The 25,084-nt window shown below is 39.9% G+C and overlaps 1 protein-coding gene across 5 annotated transcripts in view; it reads right to left on the bottom strand.

Annotated features, from left to right (window-relative positions):
* Positions 1 to 25,084, bottom strand: part of AUTS2 (activator of transcription and developmental regulator AUTS2) — a 1,213,422-nt gene that overhangs the window by 725,949 nt on the left and 462,389 nt on the right. Inside the window, exon 1 of one of the 5 annotated variants that reach the window (XM_074390597.1) lies at positions 12,728 to 12,733. The exons of the other annotated variants lie outside the window; for them this stretch is intronic. The gene's annotated coding sequence lies outside the window, so the exon portion shown is untranslated. Of the gene's footprint in view, positions 1 to 12,727; positions 12,734 to 25,084 lie in introns of those variants that run through there. 5 annotated transcript variants of the gene reach the window in all.

The following is a 25,084-nucleotide window of genomic DNA, read 5'->3' as shown; positions in this document are numbered from 1 at the left end:
TATACTTTTTTGAGATGGAGTTTCAGTCTTGCTGCCCAGGCTGGAGTGCAATGGCATGATCTCGGCTCAACATAACCTCTGCTTCTGGGGTTCAAGCAATTCTCCTGCCTCAGCCTCCCAAGTAGCTGGGATTATAGGCATGTGCTACCATGCCCAGTTAATTTTTTTTTTTTTTTTTTTTTGTATTTTTAGTGGAGACAGAGTTTCACCAAATTAGTTAGGCTGGTTTTAAACTCCTGACCTCAGGTGATCCACTCACCTTAGCCTCCCAAAGTGCTGGGATTATCAATGTTAGCCACCATGCCCAGCAATAATTTTTAAAACAATTTTTAGGCCAGGGGCGGTGGCTCAAGCCTGTAATCCCAGCACTTTGGGAGGCCGAGGCGGGTGGAGCACGAGGTCGAGAGATCGAGATCATCCTGGTCAACATGGTGAAACCCCGTCTCTACTAAAAATACAAAAAATTAGCTGGGCATGGTGGCGCGTGCCTGTAATTCCAGCTACTCAGGAGGCTGAGGCAGGAGAATTGCCTGAACCCAGGAGGCGGAGGTTGCGGTGAGCCGAGATCGTGCCATTGCACTCCAGCCTGGGTAACAAGAGCAAAAACTCCATCTCCAAAAAAAACCAAAAACAAAAACAACAATTTTTAAAAAACAATTCAGACAAGTATGTTGTTGACAAAGTTTTTGTGTTTTTTCCTTGAATTCTGGTAGATGAAAGATAAACATTCCTTTCACGTTACTTTAATGCTCTGGTTTGGCCATTCAATATCCTTTTTATCATGATAGGAGAGGGGCAAAGAAAAAATAATGTAATATAATATAGCACCAAAATCTATCTAGGGGAGGGTGGGGGGTTAATGGGACTATCTGGTGAAGGTGGTAGGATTGAACAGATTTCCAAGAGTGCTCTGATCAGATGCTATGTTAGGGTGATCTTTACGCACCATCATATACAAATGCCCCCCACCACCATTCCACATCTCTGTTCACTCGCTCATTTGTTTGTTCAATCATTTGGTCATTCATTCATTAATTTATTCAACAATTGATGAGTGCCTACTATTGTCTCTGGGGTTATAAATATGCATATAATAATCTGGTTAAATCTTAGAGAAGACATGTAATCCACAGACAAAGTAATATCTACTACCTGGAAAGATGGGATAAAGCAAATCATGATACAAACGACTAAGTTTCACCTGGTTTTGGAGGTCTAATAGTGCTATGCATTACAATTCTAGGCTTCAGTGCAAAACTTCACAAGGATACTTCCTCTATACTGACCCTGAAAAAGAATCTCACCATGCATTTTGGGAGGTGTCTTATCTACCCATTGTCCATCAAGTACCACATTTGCCCTTTGGTTTATATGACTAATCAACCCCAAATTATAAATCTGGGTGCAAACAATGAACACCACCAAACAGCTCCCACTTGTAAGGCATTTGAGTAAAGAAATCCTAGACCTTGGCCCTTAGGAATGATAAACTCTCTAGTAATGACAGACAGCAGTTTTGGAAGTGGTAAGTAGTAAACATAAACCACTTTTGTTTGTTTCAAAGCCAAAAAGCAGCCATTGTATACTATCTGCTTGCTAGATTTGTGTTGCTTCTATTCCCAGTTAAAGGAGCTATTTCTGGAGCTGACCCTGGTATAAAAGCTGGGGTCAGCTGAGCTTTTCTGCCTATTAGAGTGAGCAGCAGAGCAAAGGGTAAACTCTGACTAGTCAGGTCAGAGTACACAGACACTGATTCAGGTTTAGCTGACAGTGCCAGGCTAGGCATTTGTAATCTCCCCAGTTAGCACTAAATCAGCATGGTGTACACGAGCCCTTGACAGAGGACAGACAAGCGGGACTCACTAAAAGGATAAAGAGTGGCCTGCGAAGCACAGATGCTGAACACAGTCCAAATCCTTCATTCCTTAAGCTAAAGATGCTTTGCTGAAACCCACATCCATTTGAGACAAGTCTTGGCTCTTCCGTAGTTGAATGACGCCTTCTAGTCTGATCCTGAGAAAACAGACTATGCTCATTCCAAGAATTTAAAACTCAGTAATTAAAAGACATACTCTTGCCACTCCTTCTACTCTCTCTTGCCTGGAGGAAAGAAAAGTAAAAGCAAAAATTAAGGAGATGTCATCCAAACCATTGTGATTACCCAGGGTAGGGTAATTCCAGGTTCGAGTTCTTTATGCCTTCCTGACAATCAATCAGGCCAAGTTGGAGAGCAGGTGAAGTGTGGCTGAGCAGGATCCTGAGCTCTTTTCGTGGTGTTCTTTTCAAGTTTATAAATACAATCAAAGAATAAAAGAGAGAAGGGCCTAACAAAAACTTGGGCAAAATGGCCCTGAAAATGAACACTGCCACTGCTGTTAGACATCTGAGACTTCCCTTACACAATGCGTGCTTTGTCTTTACAGGACACTTTCTGTTTCTGCCATGCAAAACACTCTACAAGTGCTATCTACGAGGTGCTATCATCTCTGGTTTACCAATGAGAAAACAGAGGCAGAGAGAAGTTAAATAACTTGCCTATGATCACACAGCCAGTAAGCAAGAAAGCTGGGATTCTAAACTTACTTACGTTTAAGACTCCAGAATTTTACTCTTCATCATTCTGGAATACCAACATAACATCCTGTTAAGTGTGTAAATGGATTTTTATACATCAAATCCCATTTAAATCCAGCAGAGAAACTTGCTATTTAAAGAACCCCTAGGGTGAACCATTTTGAAGGAAAAAAAAAAAACGAAACCCAAAACCCATCAGCAATGTGAATAACCACCCCTTGATTTGTTTATCATCTAAATTCAAACTTTTTTGGTAATCATATCCAATGAAAACAAGGCCCACTTGGAAATGCTGAATGTGGTACCTCCAGCATCTATCACGCTGTGGGTGGGGATGTTAGGAAATGGGATGGGGGCAGGTTGCCCTACACTCTGAAGAGAAGGACTATCATACACAAAGGAGACACAGAAGTGCTAGCGCCTGGCCTTCACACTGGAAGTAATGAATCATAGATCTCCTTAACAGAGGGGAACTAAGATGGTCTCCTGCCCTCAGGGAAAGAAGATAATGTATCCAATTCACAAATGACCTAATAAGGAAGAATGAAAAAGGAAGTAGTCTATTCCTTTCCAAATTCTACCCAGGTTTACTCCACAACTGGCCTCTTAACCCAAAACAATAGAGTTCATGTAACTCTTTGCTAACAGAGTAGGATAAGTCTAAATTTTATTCAATGTTAACTATTTTACAGATTCCAACCAAGAGCTAAGGAGCATGCTTTTAACAAGAGAGAGAAGTGCTATAATTTAGAAGTGTCATTAGGGGGATAAATGTCACTGTGGAATGATGAAACTTGCTAAGGATATTGAATTGGACCTTCTGAAAAACAATGTATGTTGGGATAAATATGTTTCTTATTTTTATAGAAGTTATGTCAGTAACTTTGATTAAAAAAACAACAAGAATATTTCAAATGAAAAGTAAAAATGTTTTCTCTACATAAAAGGAAGGCTTGTGAGAGAAATTAGGGAGGAAATAACTCAGCCGGGCATAGTGGCTCTCACCTGTAATCTCAGCACTTAGGGAGCCCAAGGCGGGTAGATCCCATGAGGTCAGGAGTTGGAGACCTGCTGGCCAACATGGCAGAACTCCGTCTCTAATAAAATAACAAAAATTAGCTGGGCGTGGGGCCAGGTGCCTGTAATCTCAGCTACTCAGGGGGCTGAAGTGGGAGGTTGAAATCACTTGAACCCGGGAGGCAGAGGTTGCAGAAAGCTGAGATAGTGCCACTGCACTCCAGCCTGGATGACAAGAGTGAAACTCAATCTCGGTGGGGGCATGGGGGAGGAAAGGAAGAAACAACTCTTAATTCTACCCACAAGCCTGCCCCAAATTAAGTTCCCCACAGAAATAGTTAATCCACTGGGAAGTTTCTTTCGCCAAACCATGATATTAAAGTTATTAAGTATCTCATGTCTATATAATACTTAGCAAAGTACTACCGAAAGTATCTTTTATTATTTATGTTACAGTAATGTCTTTTCAACCTATTATTATTTGGAAAGCTACCAACAGTCAAGGGATAATGCCATTTAGAAACATAATGACCTATTTGCTTTATTTATTGTGGTCATGTTGTCCCATTCTCTTCCGCTCTCTTAAAATTTTAATAGGAAGCTTTAATTAACTTAATATTTTAAAACAAACTTAACACCTCTTATTTCCTCCATGAGAGGAAAATTAAAATACTAACCTGTTAAAATTCATAGAAACAAAATACCAGAATCAGGAATGAGGCTGCTTCCTCTTGGGGACTGAGGAACTGCCATTTATTGAGCACCTTTCATGTATGCCAGGCAGGCTGCTAAGAACTTCGCAGGTATGATTTCAGTTTGCATTACACCATTTCCAGAAAGTAGTGTCTCCATTTCACACATAAACAGGAATCTATTATTTCCAATATCAAACTCCTCTCAACACGAACTGGAACGAACTCTTGAGAGATCACCTAGTTTGACCATCTGTCTCTAATTAAGTGCTAGGTTCAGATAAAATTCAAAAAGAATCTAGAGATTTATCCCATTTCTCATTTTACCACTGAAAACCAGTAAGGCACAGAGATACCAAGAGACAGGCCTAGGGTCACAGAGTTTGTTGAGAGAAATCAAGAGAAACAGAAAAGGCTGGTTTCCTGCCATTCCTGCTCTGCTTCCTTCACTGGACCAGGCAGGCTCCATCCAGATGCAGGCAGGAAGAAAAGCCTACCTCAGCAAGGGAGGCTGGGAACACAGCAGAGGGAGCAGAGGGGTCGGGGAAGAACGGGGGTGCTGCCTTAGCTCTACTGCTGCCGTCTGGGAGACAAACAATATACACACATGACCTGGAAAGATTTCACAATGTCAGTTTAGAGTCAGAGACATTTTCCGTGCAGGAAGTTTTGTTATGCTACTTCTTAAACCACTCTTTTTTGCTCATCTATATAGTAAGATATTGTAATATTATACTTCCTAAGGTTGACATAAAAGATTATATAAGCTATATCTGTAAAATCTGCATTACAAAGTAAGTGCTGAATTAACAGTAACTGTTAGTACAATTTCTCACCTCTCTTTTGCAGGAAAAGTCTTAACACCCCCCTCCCTCATCAGTGGTTTACATTAGTGGTTCTCACAACACAGATTGCTGGCTTCACCCAAAGGGCTTCTGGGGTGGAATCTAACAATCTGCATTTCTAATAAATTCTCAAGTAAAGCTGAGGCTGCTATACTTTTGCCTTAACAACTTTCTCCTGTATTTTAAAATCTCCCCACTCTGAGAAGCATACAGCTTCCTGTTCACTTAATTGCCCTTATACAATGTTCTTCTCTTTATCTAGCATTTCTTTAAGTGAAATTTAAAGCTTTTAGGCTCAAATGAAAGAGGTGAAGCATAGGAAAAAAAGAATGTACAACTTTTTAAAAAATTTAAGCTTTTCATTCAATGTTATTAAAACCTATGGTCCCTAAATGTCAAAAGGGATGGTTTTATGCTCTATAGAATTTTACTTTTATATAAGAAATGACCTTGAATAAAAGAACAGAAGACACTGTACTGAAATGTTTCTCTTTCCCATTATAGGAAAATCTACTTACTTTGCATCACCTGTAGGAAAAATTAGTCTAAAGTGGTAGACAATTAAACTATAAAAAGTACTGTTTAATAAATGTCAACCTGTTAATTTTAAGTCAATTATTTGGAACTAAGCAAGGTCAAGTAGCTGCTTAAAATAAATAACTGATACTACTTGTCACTTCCCACCTCAAAATCTGCCATGGCTTCCTACGGCCTCACGAAGGAACTCTATCTTCTTTAGCCCAGCTTCAAAGGTGTCAAAAGCTTATCATCCACAGTGTTCCTACATTTATCATGAACTCCAATCAAACAGATAATCACATACTGTGCCAGCCACAGTATAATGTACCTCCTCCAATCTATGTGTCCAAACCAATCCATCCTTTAAGGCCCTACTCAGATGCCACCTCTTTCATACAGAATTTCCAGACCCTCAAATCTCATATGACTCTTGCAATAACTCTGTAATATTGATAAATCTGAAATCTTAAAAAAGTAACAAATGTAAAGGTTTCCACACAGAACCCTGCATACACATGTTTGCAGTACTTTTTTCCCATAATTGCCAAAACTTGGAAGCAACCAAGATATTCTTTAGTAGGTAAATGGAAAAATAAACTGTGGTACATCCAGGCAATGTACTACTCAGTACTAAGAAGAAATGAGCTATCGAGCTATTAAAAGACACAGAGGACCTTAAATGCATAATGACTAAGTGAAAGAAGCCAATCTGAAAGGCTACATATAGTATGATTTCAACTGTATGACATTCTTGTGAAGGCAAAACTATGGAAGAAACAAAAAGATCAGGGGTTTGATAGAGGGATGAATAGGTAGAGCACAAAAGATTTTTTTTTGAGACAGAGTCTTGCTCTGTCACCAGGCTGGAGTGCAGTGGCGCAGTCTTGGCTCACTGCAACCTCCACCTCCCGGGTTGAAGCGATTCTTCTGCCTCAGCCTCCCGAGTAGCTGCAACTACAGGTGCATGCCAAACACCGGCTAATTTTTGTATTTTTAGTAGAAACAGGGTTTCACCACGTTGGCCAGAATGGTCTTGATCTCTTGACCTCGTGATCCACCCACCTCCCAAAGTGCTGGGATTATAGGCGTGAGCCACCGCGCCTGGCCACAGATGATTTTTAGGGCAATGAAACTATTTTGTATGATACCATAATGGTGATACATGCCATTTTATACATTTTTCAAAGCTCACAGAATGTACACCACCAAAAGTTAACTCTAATGTAAACTATGTAAGTTGGGTGATGACGTTGTGCCAATACCAGTTAATCTACTGCAGCAACTTGGTGTTTATAGTCAGGTGGCTACGGTGGGGAGAACCCAGTAGGGACCATTCTGTACTTTCTGCTCAGTTTTGCTGTTAAACGTGAAACTGTTCTAAACAATAAAACGTGAGTGTGTGTGTGTGTACACATTTTATGTAAAAACATTTAACATAACAAGTGATACATACACTTTTCTGATTTCATTCAGATAAGTCTCTAATTCTATCAGCATCATAAATGAATCCTCTATAAATTATCCTTAATAAGGAAAGACATGAAGGTAAATATGAAATAAAATTATGAGATTTAAGTTAGTTTAAAAAAAAACCCTACATGTAGCAACAGATAAACACAGGCATGTTTCTTCCTGAAAAAACAAATTACAAATTTTTACCCTCTGTTTCAAATGTCTTTAAAGAGATTGTAAGAATTTTTTAAGCTCCTTTCCAATCATCATAGAAATTGACTACAAATGCCTCTTAGAATTAAAATAATGCTATGGGTGGTGGGTGGTATATGGAAACCTACCTTTCCCACTTAATACTTTCCAGGGAAATTTATCTTACAGTCAAGTTACTATTTCTAATGAGGCCTCAATGTTATGCAAGTGATAGAAGGAGGCCATGAATTGTTTGCAAAACTCCAGACATGGCAGCATTTATAGGACAAAGCCAGATTAGTCCCTGCACACAGCTGGCTCCATTGATATTTAACTGAATGTCCAGTTTGGCTGCATTACTGGGTTTTCAGAATGCACATTTCAAATCACAAGATAAAAAAAGAAAATCACAATGTACTCAATGGTTTACATCAGTTTCATTAATGCCTAGTTTCAGCAAAATCTTTCATCTGGGAATTATTCCAAAATATAGTTGGTAATGTCACTAATATAAGCTGTCCCAATGAAACATGTTTAGTTAGCTCTATTCCCATGACTGAGTGTTTTCAGTGTCCTTTTATTTACCATGATAGACATATCACCCCCTTACCATATACATAATAGTCTTATCACTGGTTTATCATGAGAACCCTCAAAGTTTTCCTAATTCCTTAAAGACTGGGGAAACCTAACAGGAAAAAGGCTAACAATTAGAGTGATGGTAACATTTTGAGCACTTAGCACACACCCAGCTCTGTAAGACCTTGTGTGCACTGTCTCCCAAGGCACTTTCCCAATTGCCCCGGCTGAGGCATTTTATAACATGGCACAGGAGAACAGAGGGTCTAGGGACCCTAGAGAGCTTTGAAAAGAGATGCAGAAAACAAAGCCCACAATTGGGTGAGTAGATTTTGTGCATCAATTTTCCAGCATCGATGTGAAAATGAAAAAACTTATTCCACGTGAAATATTTTTTTGACGATTAAATGAGATAATGAAGATAGAACACCTGAAACAGTGACCATTCCTTTGCATTTTAGTCATTTTTGAGGAACAGAATCTAACAGATCTCTGAGAAGTTGACAGTTACCCAGAAAGCGTAACTTTTCAAGACCTACTGCTCCATTATCCTAGACTCCAATACCAGTCCGGTCAGCTGGCATTGATGCCCCTGAAAATTTCCACAGTGAAGCTAATACTACCTAGCTTCCTCCACATTTAAAGTTTTGGCATCGTTAATCATTACTTGAATGTTTCCTGGTAAATAGCATATGATAAAATGACAAATAGCTGGGCCTTTATTTTAAATTTCTTTTTTTGCGGGGGTGGGGAGGCGGTACTTACAAATGACAAGATTAAGCTTAAGTTCAGGCAGAGCTGCAAGGATACAGATAACTGGTAAACTGTGGTAGATGACTAGATTTCAAGAAACCTGCTTTGTATGCAATTCAGGAAGCCACATATCAGCCCAAAGAGCAGCTGACTTTAAAAACATGGCCCCTGAGGCCTGGCTGGAAAAAAATCCAAATCATGAATGTGCAAAGCCTTTTGAAACAGGAACAAGCCTTTATAATCATGTATTATATATAAGAAATAATGTTGGGAGAAAATGTTATCAGCAAAAATCATTATAATCATAGGAACCTAGAATGTAAGAACAGGAAGGGTTGTGAATCGAGCCCTACCCTCTATTCTCAGCAAGAGCACCCTATTCCCAAATGCCTCAAAATCAAATATCATCAGCTGAATCAGTTAAGGACTCCACCATCCACCCTGATCTTTATCTGGCATCCTGTCTTTGGAAGCTGTCCAAACCACGTCTCTAGTGGTATCACCTCACACAGTTGACAATCCTGCCTTTGAAATGCTCATTTTAACATTCCATTCTTCATGCTCAGGCCCTCAATGTAGGTTGTAAAAACTCTGCTTGTTTCTATTAATAATTACTAACCTCGTAGCACTGCCTGCCCAATCTCTACTATGCACTAACATTCTTCTAAACACATGAATTCATGAGCACTTATCAGCTCCCAACTGTAAGCCTGAGTACTGAGAATAACAACAGCACAGAACAAGTGATAAGAAATCCTTACAACCCAGTTGTGGAGACAGAGAAACATGGAAATAAGTGTTGAGGATTGAATACTATGGAGGAAGTAAACAGGGTGAAGGTGAAGGAAGGAGGGACACAGAAAAAAAACCCTCAGAGTGATTAAAGTATAAAGGCTGAAAATATATCTAGGCATGCAAAGCGTCACTTTAGGCTACAGGAGTAAAAATTACAAAGCCTCTAACATGGGAAGAGCCAGGCGCAGTGGCTCACGCCTGTAATCCCAGCACTTTGGGAGGCTGAGGCAGGCAAACTACCTGAGGTCAGGAGTTCAAGACAAGCCTGGCTAACATGATAAAACACCATATGTACTAAAAATAAAAAAATTAGTCCGGAGCGGTGGGGCACACCTGTAGTCCCAGCTGAGGCAGAAGAATCGCTTGAACTCAGGATGTGGAGGTTGCAGTGAGCCGAGGTCACGCCACTGCACTCCAGCTTGGGAAACAGAACAAGACACTGTCTCTAAAAAAATAGATAACTAACTAAATAAAGCCCGGGTGTGGTGGCTCACACCTATAACCCCCACACTTTGTGATGCCGAGGCGGGCAGATCATGAGGTCAGGAGTTTGAGACCATCCTGATCAAGGGCAAGAGTCCATCTCAAGAAAAAGACAAAATCAGATGGGAAGAAACTTAGTACATTTGACTAACAGATTTTGTTACCATACACACCAGAACCCTTAAAGTCTCCATGAGGTGTAAAAACCTGTTAACCTTTAGAAGAGAAAAACTGATTTTCTCTCTACTGCAGTTAACTGACTGACCACTGCTTCTGTCTGGAAACTGGAAAAAGCTAAAGGTCCTCAACATGTTGGTAACATATGACTTAGAGCATTCTCAATAGAATGGAGTATAACAGAACCACAAAACAAGGACTCTTACAGATCGGTAGTCATCATCACTTAAGTTATTTGAGGCTTGAAATCAAATACAGAATTTTTTTCTAATAGATGGAGCTTTGCTTGTTGCCCAGGCTGAAGTACAATGGCATGATCATGGCTCACTGCAACCTCCACCTCCTGGGTTCAAGTGATTCTCCTGCCTCAGCCTCCTGAGTAGCTGGAACTACAGGCATGCGCCACCATGCCTGGCTAATTTTTATTTCTAGTAGAGACAGGGTTTCTCCATGTTAGTCAGGCTGGTCTTGAACTCCCAACCTCACTCAGGTGATCCACTCACTTTGGCCTCCCAAAGTGCTGGGATTACAGGCGTGAGCCACTGTGCCTGGCCTAGAATTTTTTTTTAAATAGTAAAAAGCATGACTCTGAATAGAGAAAACGTTTAACTTAAAGGAGGTGTGTTTTCACAGTCTCGTAGTACTTTTATGTGAATTAAAGTAGAAGGAAAGAAATAGAGAAAAGTACCTAAAGCTAGAAAGAGACAAGTGGCATTCTCAGGAAGGAAGGAAGTTATATGAGGAGAAGGAGGAGAAGGAAAAGCAGAAAGGGGGAAGAGATAAGGAGGAGGAGAAGACCAAAATAGTGAGATTAGAATTACAGCATTCCTCTAGAAGAGAGATTGGAAAGGAGTTGGATTAAACCCCCTACTGAAAAGTAAGGACGACGAAGTCTTCAACTAAAGTATTCCAGTGATTTGATTACTATTAGTCAATAGTTCTGGAAATCAGAACTATGGAGACTAAGATTATGTAATACCACTGATTTTGATACATTCTGTGCAAAATTCTAAAATGATTTACCAAAGCAGTTTTTTGTGTATTTAGGAAAAGAAGTAGTGATCTCAGGAGTCAGCATAGGTTCACCAAAACCATCCTGTCAGAAAAATCTCATTTATTAATTTTCTGGTTTGTTTATTAAGTAACCAGTATATTAGGAGCTTTCGGTAAACACTGAATATCCACAAATGCCCCCATCTTTGTGGAAAGGAGAACAGAGGCAGGCAGGTCTAATTAGGTGAAATAATGATAATTAATGAGGTTATTGTCAGCCTAGGAGCAGCACAGAATGGTGAGAAAGAACAGAGAAGAAATAAAAAGCAAGGAGAAAAAGGAAGGGAGTGAGTGAGAAGAAGATAGAAGGGACAAGTAAAGAAGACAGGATTTTTTAAAACAGAAATTAAAGGTGCCAACTTAAGAGAGAAACAGCGTGTGGAGTGGCTATGCTACCCAATATGGTAGCCACTAGCTACACATCGCTATGCAAATTTAAATTTATGAAAATACAACTAAAAATTCAGTTCCTGAGTCATACTGGCCACATATCAAATGCATATGTGGCCAGTCGCTACCGAATTGAACAGTGCAGACAGAGGACATTTTCATCAGCTCAGAAAGCTCTGTTGGACAGTGCCAAGTGGAGAAGGGTTTTCCTTTTTGTTTTCTTGACTACCACAGTTTCCTGAGTACCATATAAATTACATTTGCTTTCTTTGGAGACTGGGAACACAAATATAATCATATCATAAAAGCACACTGAATTCTATTTTGTTAAGTTTGGCTTTCGATTTCAGTTTCTGATTATTCAAAAGCACTCAAAAACCATGTGGTGGTTCACACCTATAATCTCACAGAACTTTGGGAGGCCATGGCAGGAGGACCACTTGAACCCAGGAGGTCAACACTGGCCTAGGCAACATAGTAGAGACCCCATCTTTAAAAAAGAAAATAAAAATAATAAATTAGCTGACAGTGGTGGTGCACGCCTGTAGTTTAAGCTACTCAAGAGGATGAAATGCGATTATGTTAGCCCGGGAGGGTGAGGCTGCAGTGAGCTGTGATTGCACCACTTCACTGCAGCCTGGGCAACAAAGGGAGATCCTGTCTCAAAACAAAAGCAAAAACAAAAAACAAAAAAAACCCCACTCAAAATAGTGGTTGCCACAAAGGAAGACAGTTGTAGCTACATGCAAAACACACTGAAATTTCAAATGCCAAAGAAGAGGTACTATTTTGGTTTGCATTTTACGGCATATTATTATTATTCACTTTGGTGCCTGCCTAGGGATAGGGTAGGGTAGCTACAAAAGAAAGCTATTAAATTTAGATGGAAAATTCTCTTTTTAAATTACGACTAATAGGTGGGTCTAGTATGTGCCTCAGATCTGGTGGTAGATTTTTTGGAGTAGATGCTTCTTTAGCAAGGAACACCTTCCCCACTCCAACCCAGGGGCTGGAATGTGACTTCTAAGAGCATTAAAGCAAGAAATACAGACATGCCTAATTAAGAAAGGTATCTTGGCTGTTATTTATTGTTATCTGTAATTTTTGTTGTTTTATATTATGAAATATATATTGATTTGGTTTCCCTAACTGAGTTATAATTTTCTAGAAAGCAGAGATCTTTACATCCCTTGCAGCAAACAGCACAGGTCTGAGTGCAGAACAAGTGAGCCAATTAATAGCTGTGCTCAAAAAAATCTCAGTCTAGCTATTCTAGGCCACTATTTATCTCAAAATCACTATTCTTGACCATCTTTTTGTGTATTATCTCATACAGAAAGCATGGAGGAGTTGGAGACAAGCATCCTAGACTCTAATCCTGGCTGGGACTCTAAGAATGTTTGTATAGCTGCCTAATACCATCAGATCCACAATAAGGAAGTCACTGTGAGATCTTTGAGGAAATGTTTAAATAGGATGGTGGCAAAACAAACCAGTTTGCAGACAGCCTACAGATTAGGACTTCAGTACGTATAGTATAAGCTTCTCAGAATCTACCCATCAACCTCAATACTTCTTCACCTCTATTCCCAAGTTAGGAACTAACCAACTTTATGAGTAGGGCTATAGTTGGACTACACAAGTTTTAGTGCAAATTAGAAAAGGCTGCCTCTGCTGAGCAAACAAAGCCTTTGCCTGCTAACTCAGCCAGCTGCCCTCATTCAGTGAACAACCTGTAGGACTGTATGCAGTAAACCTGAATATATGACTGAGAAAATCTCTCTGAGCATCAGTCTTCTCAATTCTATAATGGATACAATGCCATCTGTACCTCATTGGGTACTGGGGAGAACTAAACAGGGTAGGAGAGATAAAGTATCTTGCTTGGATGCTGGAGATTAGAACCAACTACCTAGGAAATGTTAGCTGTAACCCCTGTCAATCCCCCTTGGCCAGTCTTCTATATCAATGACCCTGGAACCTCCTATCATGAATGGATTATACTCTGTCTACCACTGAAAGCAGCCAATGATTTCTAGGATTTAGTCATTGCCTAGAAGCTTTACAACAGAACTCGAATGGTGACATACCACGTTACTGTTAAGATCACTCTGTCTCGCTGCATTGCACAATGCTCATCATTTAACCTGTATCTTCTCCGTTCCATTTCTTTCTAAATTGATTGCTTGTTGTGACCATATATTGTAGTACACAGGACACTAGTTTCAAATTTCACTCCATAAATTCCATCTGGGAAAGCTTTTAAATCCACACAAGGACTGCAGTCGGTAAACAGAAGAATCTTACCCACACAAATCCCAAACCCTAACCACTCCAATGATGTTCAGTCATCTACTCTGGGAACAAATCTGAATTCTTCTTCCTAAATTAAAAACTCATTAAAAAAAAAGTAGTATTAAACTACTCCATAAACATCATAAACCACATTTAAATCTTGGTTTCAATAAATATCTCTTGCCTAAAGCTATTAGATTACACTAGTAAAAAAAAAAAAAAATTAAGACAGAGTTTCGCTTTTGTTGCCCAGGCTGGAGTGCAGTGTCGTGATCTCAGCTCACTGCAACCTCCGCCTCCCAGGTTCAAGTGATTCTCCTGCCTCAGCCCTCCCAAGTAGCTGGGATTACAGGCACCCACCACCACACCCGGCTAATTTTTTGTATTTTTAGTAGAGATGGGGTTTTATAATGTTGGCCAGGTTGGTCTCAAACTCCTGACCTTAGGTGATCCACCTGCCTCGGCCTCCCAAAGTGCAGGGATTACAGGTGTGAGCCACCATGCCCAGTCCCACAAGTGAATTTTTAAGTTTGCTACCGAAAGAGTATATTTATTTTGACCATGATTTGCTTTCTGTGGCTTGATGCGCTCTCATTTCTTTCTGATGCTGAGAGAGAAAGGAAGTCGGTTTGGAAACCTGTTATTCAGGAAACTCAAAAGATTTATTCAGGAGACTCAAAAGGCACTCAAAAAGGTCATTTCATCACTGTAAGGTCAGTTTAGGCCTTAAGACAGTAATATCAAATGCTGACACCTTTGCCTCTCCTGTTTCCTTAATGATTAAGTCTGTGCAAAATGGCCTGAAAAATGAACAAATTACCAAGCAAGAGGTAAAAACTCTGCATTTCACTCAAAAGCTTGCACAGCTAGCTGTTCAAAATGAGCTGTCACACACATCTGCTCAATTAAAAAACATGGCAGGGGATGGCAAAGGAGCTTCTTACTTTATGAATAATCATTTAAATTATTTATTTATTTATTCATTTATTTTTGCAGATGGAGTCTTGCTCTGTGACCCAGGCTGGAGCGCAGTGGCACGATCTCAGCTCACTGTGACCTCTGCCTCCCAGGTTCAAGCGATTGTCCTGTCTCAGCCTCCCAATGCTGGGACAACAGGAGTGTACCGCCAGGCTCGGCTAATTTTTGTTTTGTATTTTTAGTAGAGATAAGAGTTTTGCAATTTTGGCCAGGCTGATCTCAAACTCCTGGCCTCCAGTGATCCACCCATCTCAGCCTCCAAAAGTGCTAGGATTACAGGTATGAGACACCATGCCCGACCTTAAATTAGTTATTTAATGTAGGCAGAGATGGCAAAAAGAATCTTGAGTAGCACAGCAAGTTAGAAGTAAGCAGAAATTATTTCAAATCCTAAATTCAGCTACTGACACTTTATATCCATAGGCCCAAATCCAAGATTTCATCCTAATAAAACTCTGGGTTGAAGCTGAGAAACAGCCACACAAGGGGTACAAGAAGGGCAGCTAATAAGAGAACTGGGACAGGAGGGGCTCAACTTCACATCACCACCCGCTCCACGCCCAGAGGGCCCTGACCCCCAAGGAGGGGCTCAACTTCACATCACCACCCGCTCCACGCCCAGAGGGCCCTGATCCCCAAGACCATGAAACTCCTTTCTCATACTTAAAAACCCCGAGATTATTCAGAAAAGTCTACTTCTAAAATTAACAAAACCACTTAAATTTACAAAAAGGCCTCAGTTCAGTAATTTTTTTAGCCCTAAATTTGTCATTTCTGTGGCAGCAAGCTAAATTATTTTTCTATATATCTTTATACATATATTTGAATTATATACATAACATATCTTGACATATCATAAATTATCTTCATATATATGTTTTACATACACACATACACACACGTTTGTTGGGTTTTTGGGGTGTTTTTGTAGACACAGTGTCTTGGTAAGTTGCCCAGGCTAGTCTGAACCTCCTGGCCCCAAGTGATCCTCATGCCTCAGCCTCTCAAAGTGCTGGGATTACAGGTATGAACCACTGTGGCTGACCTATCTCCATATATTTTTAAGTGGCAGACAATTTGAATCCTAAAAATATGAGAGGAATTCAGTTGGTGATAATAAAAATTATTAAGACTTTTCCATGAAACTAGCTGGGTGTCTGTAATCCCAGCACTTTGGGAGGCCAAGGCAGGCACATCATTTGAGGTCAGGAGTTTGAGACCAGCCTGCCAACATGACAAAACTCATTCTCTGCTGAAAACACAACAATTAGCCGCTAGGCATGGTGGCAGGTGCCTGCAAACTCAGCTACTTAGGAGGCTAAGGCAGGAGAATCACTTGAACCTGGGAGGCCGAGGTTGCAGTGAGCCAAGATCATGCCACTGCACTCCAGCCTTGGTGACAGAGTGAGATTCTGTCTCCAAAACAAAGCAAAAAAATTTTTTTTCCAAAAGATGGTTTGCTAGACTTAGAAAAAGTAAGATATATACTTCCTTTTGCCAAAGTGTTCTAAATAAAAATGAATATGGTAACACTACCAGATTGTTCATTAAAATGTGACTATATAAATTAATATTTGTTTCAAAATAAATTTGAAACAGCTTATAAGTCCAACAGCAAGCAACTGGTTAAATAATATATGATGGGAATGTCAGCCTACTTAGCCAGCCAATTCAAAAACGACTACTGAGGATGGTGGTGCTTACCTATAGTGACAACTACTTGGAGGACAGGAGAATTGCTTGGGCTCAGGAGTTCACGACTAGCCTCATCTCAAACCAAAACAACAACAACAACAACAACAAAACCCCACAAAACATGACTACTTAATAATATTTAATGATGCACAGATGGTAAGTTTTTTTTAAAAAGACAAGGACAATATACATAGATAGATCCTATTTTTGCTATTTTGGGTAAATAGAATTTAAGCCAAGATATCACTGGGTGGTCAGACTATGGATATTTTAACTTTTCTTCTTTTAGCTTATCAATCAACTTTTCCACAAAGAATATATATTGATATTACAAGAAGAAAAATGGTTTTGACAAAGACAGGTTCCATCTTTCTCCTGTTTACATTTAACATTTGCAAATATGACATTTTGCAAAATTTCAAGGCATAATAGGTGTACTTCTGGACACATCCAAAAGCCACTAATGTGACACCTGTGGCTGACAGATCAATGAATTAACTCAATCAAAACACATTCTCTGAGCATCTATTTGCCAAGTGCCATTTTGCAGTTGGGGATGTAAAAATAACTAAAGTTATTTCTTTTTCCTTTAGGAGTTCACAGTCTATACAGAATGAGTGAAAAACAAGCACTAATTACTATAAGTGAGATATAAGTACTAGTAAAAAGAAGTTATATACAAAATCTTATGGATTCAAGGATGGAGCTACTAGCTGGGCTGTAGGGGTTCAGAAACTGGGTTTTAAAAAAAAATCCTGAGCTTGTTAAGAGGACAAAGAGGAGCCATGCTTTGCAAACACAGGAAAGAGCATACATGATGTAACGGAGATACAGAAGAGCCCCGGGAAGTGAGGAGGACAGCAAACAGCTGGGGACATGGGAAAGGCATGTTGCATGACGGCAAACAGCAGTAACTTTTGTAAAGGAGACTAAAAACGTACAGAAAAAAACCCTAGAGGTCCTTGTAAGACATGCTAAGGTGTTTGGAAATCTTCCAGAAGCACAGTGGAGAGGCTTATTATTTTATACCATGAAGGAGATAAGAATAATTCTTATTTACCTCCCATGTCTTCAGCTATCACCTTTAGGTCATGAATACCTCAAGTATGCCTCTAGCCAAGACACTCTCCCATGCAACAGACCCAGGCTCCCAACAGTGTACTTAACATTTAACATACTCTCCTTGAAGTCTAAGAGCTCCCCTTTAAGATGTCCTACGTCAAGCTTTGTATCAAATCTTCAAGTCTACTCTACTTTGGAAAATCAAGCCAGAATCACCATCATCCTACATTTTTTTCCTCTCACATTTCTACACTTAAAACATGGAGAATTTCCTTAAAATTCTACCTCTTCTTCTCCTAGCACACACTCTTTAGTAAAGTTTCTCCCCATATCTTGATTAGATACTACAAAGTTACTTACAGTCTCTCTTTGTCATTATATCATCTATGTCCCAATACAGTTACTAAGAGTGATCCCTCCAAATAACAAAGCCCAACAATCCACTCACTCCCTGGTGTCAAAGGCTCTGTAAGCTCCCACTACACCCCTCATAAAATGCAAAGTCCAAGACCAAGTCATCCTCTTTATGAGCTTTTCTTCAGTTTCTTAATATCCCAATAATTGGTTCAGCACTATGCTAAAACCACCTCATGTTATAAAGGCAAAGTGGCAGTAAAAACATAAAAAATAGGTGAAGTGTCTCTGCAATTGCTATTTAGTACAGCACTGTGCTGTACTACAATATATATCCCTTAGTGTTTAGCCCCTGTGAGCTCTTTGAAGATTAACATTCTGTCTAGAATAGTATAGGTGTTCAATAAATTTTTACTAAGTGAATAACGTTTAAAAGTCATTTAAAAGAATTTCTGCAATTAAAATTATAAACTTGTCCATATGACATACAGGGAATACTGACCTGCATAAGATTTTTGAAGATCAATTTCTTAAGGATCATCCTCTATTCTAAAAAGATTATTCCATAGGGTAATTTCATCTAGACATTCCATTGCAAACATCAATTCTATTATGACTAATATCACAGATCACCCCCAAATTGCTAATCAGCATAAGAGACTTGTTATACCTAGAGTGCTGTCCAGGATCTAAACCAGATCACAAATTTTATTCAGCAAAATAAAAACCAACTGGTTCTCAGGTTATCTAGCTCTATTAAAAACACAATGGAACAACTAAACTAGGACTTAAATGTACACATACCCTAAAATTCAAACAATTCTAGGACAATACAGCACCATCACTCTTAGACACAAGATTATGAGGTTATCATCTCTTTATCAGAACATAATAAATACGAAGATAACTTCCAAAGCCTCAAAGTTGCAGGCCAATATACCTGGTGACAGAGAAACATGATAAAAAATAATACAAGAAAGAATAGAGGGGGGATCTCGGGAAGATGGCCAACTAGGAACAGCTCAGGATTGTAGCTCCCAGTGAAAGCGCAGAGAGTGAGTGGACGCCGCATTTCCAAATGGATTTTTATTGCCCACAGACCAGGAGATTCCCAGGTGGAGGAGCCACACGGGTCACCAGCATGGCTGTTTTGACCGGTGCGGCTGTTTTGGCCTGTGTGGTTGTTTTGCCACGCCCTGGCATGGTTCTCTGTACAAAATACACTGGTACGGGTACCCTCTTAGCTGGCGATTGGAGCCCTGGGAAGGTAGATCGCCCATTCATCTGATTTAAAAGGGGACTGAAATAGGGAGCCAGGCCAGGAGATTCCTGGGCAAAAAAACCGCCAGGAATCTCAGCGCCGCTGTTTCAGCCAGTGCAGTGAGCCGCCGCACGAGAAATCACATAGATCCCCACATAGCACCTTTTCAACAGGCAACTGGAACACCTGGGAGAGAGTCAACTGTTCAACTTAAAAAAAAAAAAAAAAAAAAAAAAAAAACGACTCCTAGTTAGGATGCCAGGTGACAGGTGATCCGGCTCGGCTGGTCCCACTCCCCCACCACCCCCAACAATAAAAAAAACAGTAACTGAAAATGCCCTGGGTTGAGAGTTTCACAGCAAGCATAGCTAAACGCGGGACGGTCCAGCTCTCTGGGGAAGGGGCGTCCACCATTACTGAGGCACTCCACCACTACAGAGGCAGTCTGCCATCACTGAGGCAGCCCGTTGTTGCCGAGGCAACCTGCCACTACAGAGAGAGTCCGCCATTACAGAGGTGGGTCACTATTGCTGAGGCAGTTCTAACGATACTCATATAAACAGGACTGCAGGGAAGATCACACGGCAGCTGGGAGGAGCCCACAGCAGTTCAGCAAAGCCTCTGCAGGCAGACAGTGACTGGGCTGCCTCCTCACTGGGCAGGGCAACCCTGAAAAAAAAAAAAGGCAGTAGCACAACAGAAACTCATAAGTAAAGCCCTAACTCCCTGGGACAGAGCACCTGGGGGGAAAAAAAACTTTATGAGTTATGCTGCAGCAGACCAAAACGTACCTGCCCATCAACTCCAAATGAACAGGGGAGCTCAGAGCTCAGCACTTGAGCTCCAGTAAAGGACAGACTGTCTCCTCAAGCAGCTCCCTGACCACCGTATATCCAAAGAGTCACCTCATAAAGGAGAGCTCAGACTGATATCTGGCAGGTATCCTTCTGGGACAAAGACAGCAGAAGAAGAAACTGGTAGCAACCCTTACTGTTCTGCAGCTGCTGCAGGTGATCCCCAGGCAAGCAGGGCCTGGAGTGGATCCTGGCCCTACAGCAGAGGGGCCAGACTGTTAGAAGGAAAACTAAGAAAGAGAAATAACTTCATCATCCACAAACTGGAAGTTCACTTAGAGACCCAATCTGAAAGTCGGACTATAAAGACAACAGGTGGATAAATCCACAAAGATGGGAAGAAACCAGCCCAGTAAGAATGAAAACACCTGAAACCAGAACACTTCTCCTCCTACAAGGGATCACAATTCCTCACCAGCAAGGGAACAATTGGATGGAGAATGAGTGTGATGAAATGACAGAATCAGAGGTCAGAAGATGGGTAATAAGAAACTTCTGTGAGCTAAAAGAACATGTTGTAATCCAATGCAAAGAAACTAAGAACATTGAAAAAAGATTTGACGAAATGCTAATGAGAACAGACAACTTAGAGAGGAATATAAGTGAAATGATGGAGCTGAAAAACACAACACGAGAACTTCGTGAAGCATGCACAAGTTTCAACAGCCAAAATGACCAAGCAGAAGAAGGGATATCAGAGGTCGAAGATCAACTCAATGAAATAAAACGAGAAGGCAAGAATAGAGAAAAAAGGGTAAAAAGGAATGAACAAAGTCTCCAAGAAATGTGAGACTATGTGAAAAGACCTAATCTACGTTTGATAGGTGTACCTGAATGTGATGAAGAGAATGAATCCAAGCTGGAAAATACTCTTCAGGATATTTTCCAGGAAAACTTCCCCAACCTAGTGAGGCAGGCCAACATTCAAGTCCAGGAAATACAGAGAACATCACAAAGATATTCCTCAAGAAGAGCAACCCAAAGGCACATAATCGTCAGATTCACCAGGGTCGAAATGAAGGAGAAAATGCTAAGGGCAGCCAGAGAGAAAGGTCAGGTTACTCACAAAGGGAAGCCAATCAGACTCACAGCAGATCTCTCAGCAGAAACCCTACAAGCCAGAAGAGAGTGGGGGCCAATATTCAACATCCTTAAAGAAAAGAACTTTCAACCCGGAATCTCATATCCAGCCAAACTAAGCTTCATAAATGAAGGAAAAATAAAATCTTTGGTGAACAAGCAAGTACTCAGAGATTTCATTACCACCAGGCCTGCTTTACAAGAGCTCCTGAAAGAGGCTCTACACATATAAAGGAACAACCAGTACCAGCCACTCCAAAAACATACCAAATGCTAAAGAGCATCAACACAATCAAGAATCTGCATCAACTAACAGGCAAAACAGCCAGCTAGCATCAAAATGGCAGGATCAACTTCACACATAACAATATTAACCCTAAATGTAAATGGACTAAATGCCCCAATCAAAAGGCACAGACTGGCAAATTGGATAAAAAGCCAAAACACATTGGTGTGCTGTATGCAGGAAACCCATCTCACATGCAAGGATGCACAAAGGCTCAAAATAAAGGGATGGAGGAAGATTTACCAAGCAAACAGAGAGCAAAAAATAAAAGCAGGAGTTGCAATTCTGGTCTCTGATAAAATAGACTTTAAAGCAACAAAGATCAAAAGAGACAAAGAAGGACATTATATAATGATAAAAGAATCAATGCAACAAGAAGAGCTAACGATCCTAAATATATATGCACCCAATACAGTAGCACCCAGATACATAGGCAAGTTCTTAATGACTTACAAAGAGACTTAGATTCCCACACAATAATAGTGGGAGATTTTAACACCCCATTGTCAATATTAGACAGATCAACCAGACAGAAAATTAACAAGGATATCCAGGACTTGAACTCAGACCTGGAACAAGCAAACCTAATAGACATTTACAAAACTCTCCACCCCAAATCCACAGAATATACATTCTCCTCAGTACCACATCACACCTACTCTAAAATTGACCACATAATTGGAAGCAAATCACTCCTCAGCAAATGCAAAAGAACGGAAATCATAACAAACAATCTCTCAGACCACACTGCAATCAAGTTAGAACTCAGAATGCAGAAACTAACTCAGAACCGCATAGCTTCATGGAAACTGAACAACTGGCTCTTGAATGTTGACTGAATTAACAATGAAATGAAGGCAGAAATAAAGATGTTCTTCGAAACCAATGAGAACAAAGACACCAAATACCAGAATCTCTGGGACACATTTAAAGCAGTCTCTAGAGGAAAATATATAGCAATGAGTGCCCACATGAGAAGAAAGGAGAGATCTAAAATTGACACCCTATCACCAAAATTGAAAGAGCTGGAGGAGCAAGATCAAAAAAAACTCAAAACCTAGCAGAAGACAAGAAATAACTAAGATCAGAGCAGAACTGATGGAGCTAGAGACACAAAAAACCCTTCAAAAAAATTCAATAAATCCAGGAGCTGGTTTTTTGAAAAGATCAACAAAATAGACAGACCGCTAGCCAGATTAATAAAAAAGAAAAGAGAGAACAACCAAATTGATGCAATAACAAACAATAAAGGAGATATCACCACAGATTCCACAGAAATTCAAACCATCATCAGAGATTATTACAAACAACTCTATGCACATAAACTAGTAAACCTGGAAGAAATGGATAAATTCCTGGACACTTGCCTTCTCCCAAGCCTAAACCAGGAAGAAGTTGAAACCCTGAATAGACCAATAACAAGGTCTGAAATTGAGGCAGCAATTAAGAGCCTATCACCCCAAAAAAGCCGAGGTCTAGATGGGTTCACAGCAGAATTCTACCAGACATACAAAGAGGAGCTGGTACCATTTCTTCTGAAACTATTCCAAATAATCCAAAAAGAGGGAATCCTTCCCAAATCACTTCATGAGACAAACATCATCCTGATGCCAAAACCTGGCAGAGACTCAACAAGAAAAGAAAACTTCAGGCCAATATCCATGATGAACATAGATGCAGAAATCTGCAATAAAATACTGGCAAACTGATTGCAACGGCACATCACAAAGCTTATCCACCATGATCAAGTAGGCTTCATCCCAGGGATGCAAGGCTGGTTCAACATACACAAGTCTATAAACGTAATTCACCGCAAAAACCGAACCAAAGACAAAAACCACATGATTATCTCAATTGATACAGAGAAGGCCTTTGACAAACTTCAACAGTCCTTTATGCTAAAAAAGCTCAATAAACTAGGTATTGACGGAACGTATCTCAAAATAATTAAAGCTATTTACGACAAACCAACAGCCAATATCATACTGAATGGGCAAAAACTGGAAGCATTCCCTTTGAAATCTGGCACTAGACAAAGATGCCCTCTCACACCACTCCTATTCAATATAGTACCAGAAGTTCTAGCCAGAGCAATCAGGCAAGAAAAAGAAATAAAGGGTATTCAAATTGGAAAGGAGGAAATCAAATTGTCTCTATTTGCAGATGACATGATTGTATATCTATAAGACCCCATCATCTCAGCCCAAAATCTCCTGAAACTGATAAGCAACTTAAGCAAAGTCTCAGGATACAAAATCAATGTGCAAAAATCACAAGCATTCCTGTACACCAGTAACAGACTTAAAGAGAGCCAAATCAAGAATGAACTGCCATTCAGAATTACTACAAAGAAAACAAAATACCTATGAATACAACTAACAAGGAACGTAATGGACCTCTTCAAAGAGAACTACAAGCTACTGCTCAACAAAATAAGAGAGGACACAAACAGATGAAGAAACATTCCATGTTCATGATTAGGAAGAATCAGTATCGTGAAAATGGCCATACTGCCCAAAGTAATTTACAGATTCAACGTTATCCCCATCAAGCTACCAATGACCTTCTTCACAGAACTGGGAAAAAAAACACCTTAAACTTCATATGGAACCATAAGAGAGCCTGCATAGCCAAGTCAATTCTAAGCAAAAAGAACAAAGATGGAGGCATCACACTACTGGACTTCAAACTATACTACAAGGCTACAGTAATCAAAACAGCATGGTACTGGTACCAAAACAAAGATATAGACCAATGGAACAGAACAGAGGCCTCGGAGGCAACACAACGTATCTACAACCATCCAATCTTTGACAAACCTGAGAAAAACAAGCAATGGGGAAAGGTTTCCCTGTTTAATAAATGGTATTGGGAAAACTGGCTAGCCATGTGCAGAAAGCAGAAACTGGATTCCTTCCTGAAACCTTACACTAAAATTAACTCCAGATGGATTAAAGACTTACACATAAGACCCAACACCATAAAAACCCTAGAAGAAAATCTAGGCAAAACCATTCAGGACATAGGCATAGGTAAGGACTTCATGACCAAAACACCAAAAGCATTGGCAACAAAAGCCAAAATATACAAATGGGACCTAATCAAACTCCACAGCTTCTGCACAGCAAAAGAAACAGTCATTAGAGTGAATTGGCAACCAACAGAACGGGAAAAAATTTTTGCAGTTTACCCATCTGACAAAGGGCTGATGCCCAGAATTTACAAAGAACTATTACGGATTTACAAGAAAAAAAAAAAAAAAAAAAAAAAAAAAAAAAAAAAAGCCCCTTCAAAAGTGAGCAAAGGATATGAACAGACACTTTACAAAAGAAGACATACATGAGGACAACAAACATATGAAAAAATGCTCATCATCACTGGTCATTAGAGAAATGCAAATTAAAACTACATTGAGATACCATCTCATGCCAGTTTGAATGGCAATCATTAAAAAATCTAGAGACAACAGATGCTGGAGAGGATGTGGAGAAATAGGAAAACTTTTTACACTGTTGGTGGCAGTGTAAATTAGTTCAGCCATTGTGAAAGACAGTGTGGCTATTCCTTAAGTACCTAGAAATAGAAATTCCATTTGACCTAGCAATCCCATTACTGGGTATATATCCAAAGGATTATAAATTGTTCTAAACTGTAAGGACTCATGCACACGAATGTTCATTGCAGCACTGTTTACAATA

This window comes from Saimiri boliviensis, chromosome 20, assembly GCF_048565385.1.
Source record: "Saimiri boliviensis isolate mSaiBol1 chromosome 20, mSaiBol1.pri, whole genome shotgun sequence".
Lineage (NCBI taxonomy): Eukaryota > Metazoa > Chordata > Mammalia > Primates > Cebidae > Saimiri > Saimiri boliviensis.
The sequence above is the reverse complement of the archived record's forward strand: the minus strand, read 5'-3'. Positions and strand labels throughout refer to the sequence as shown.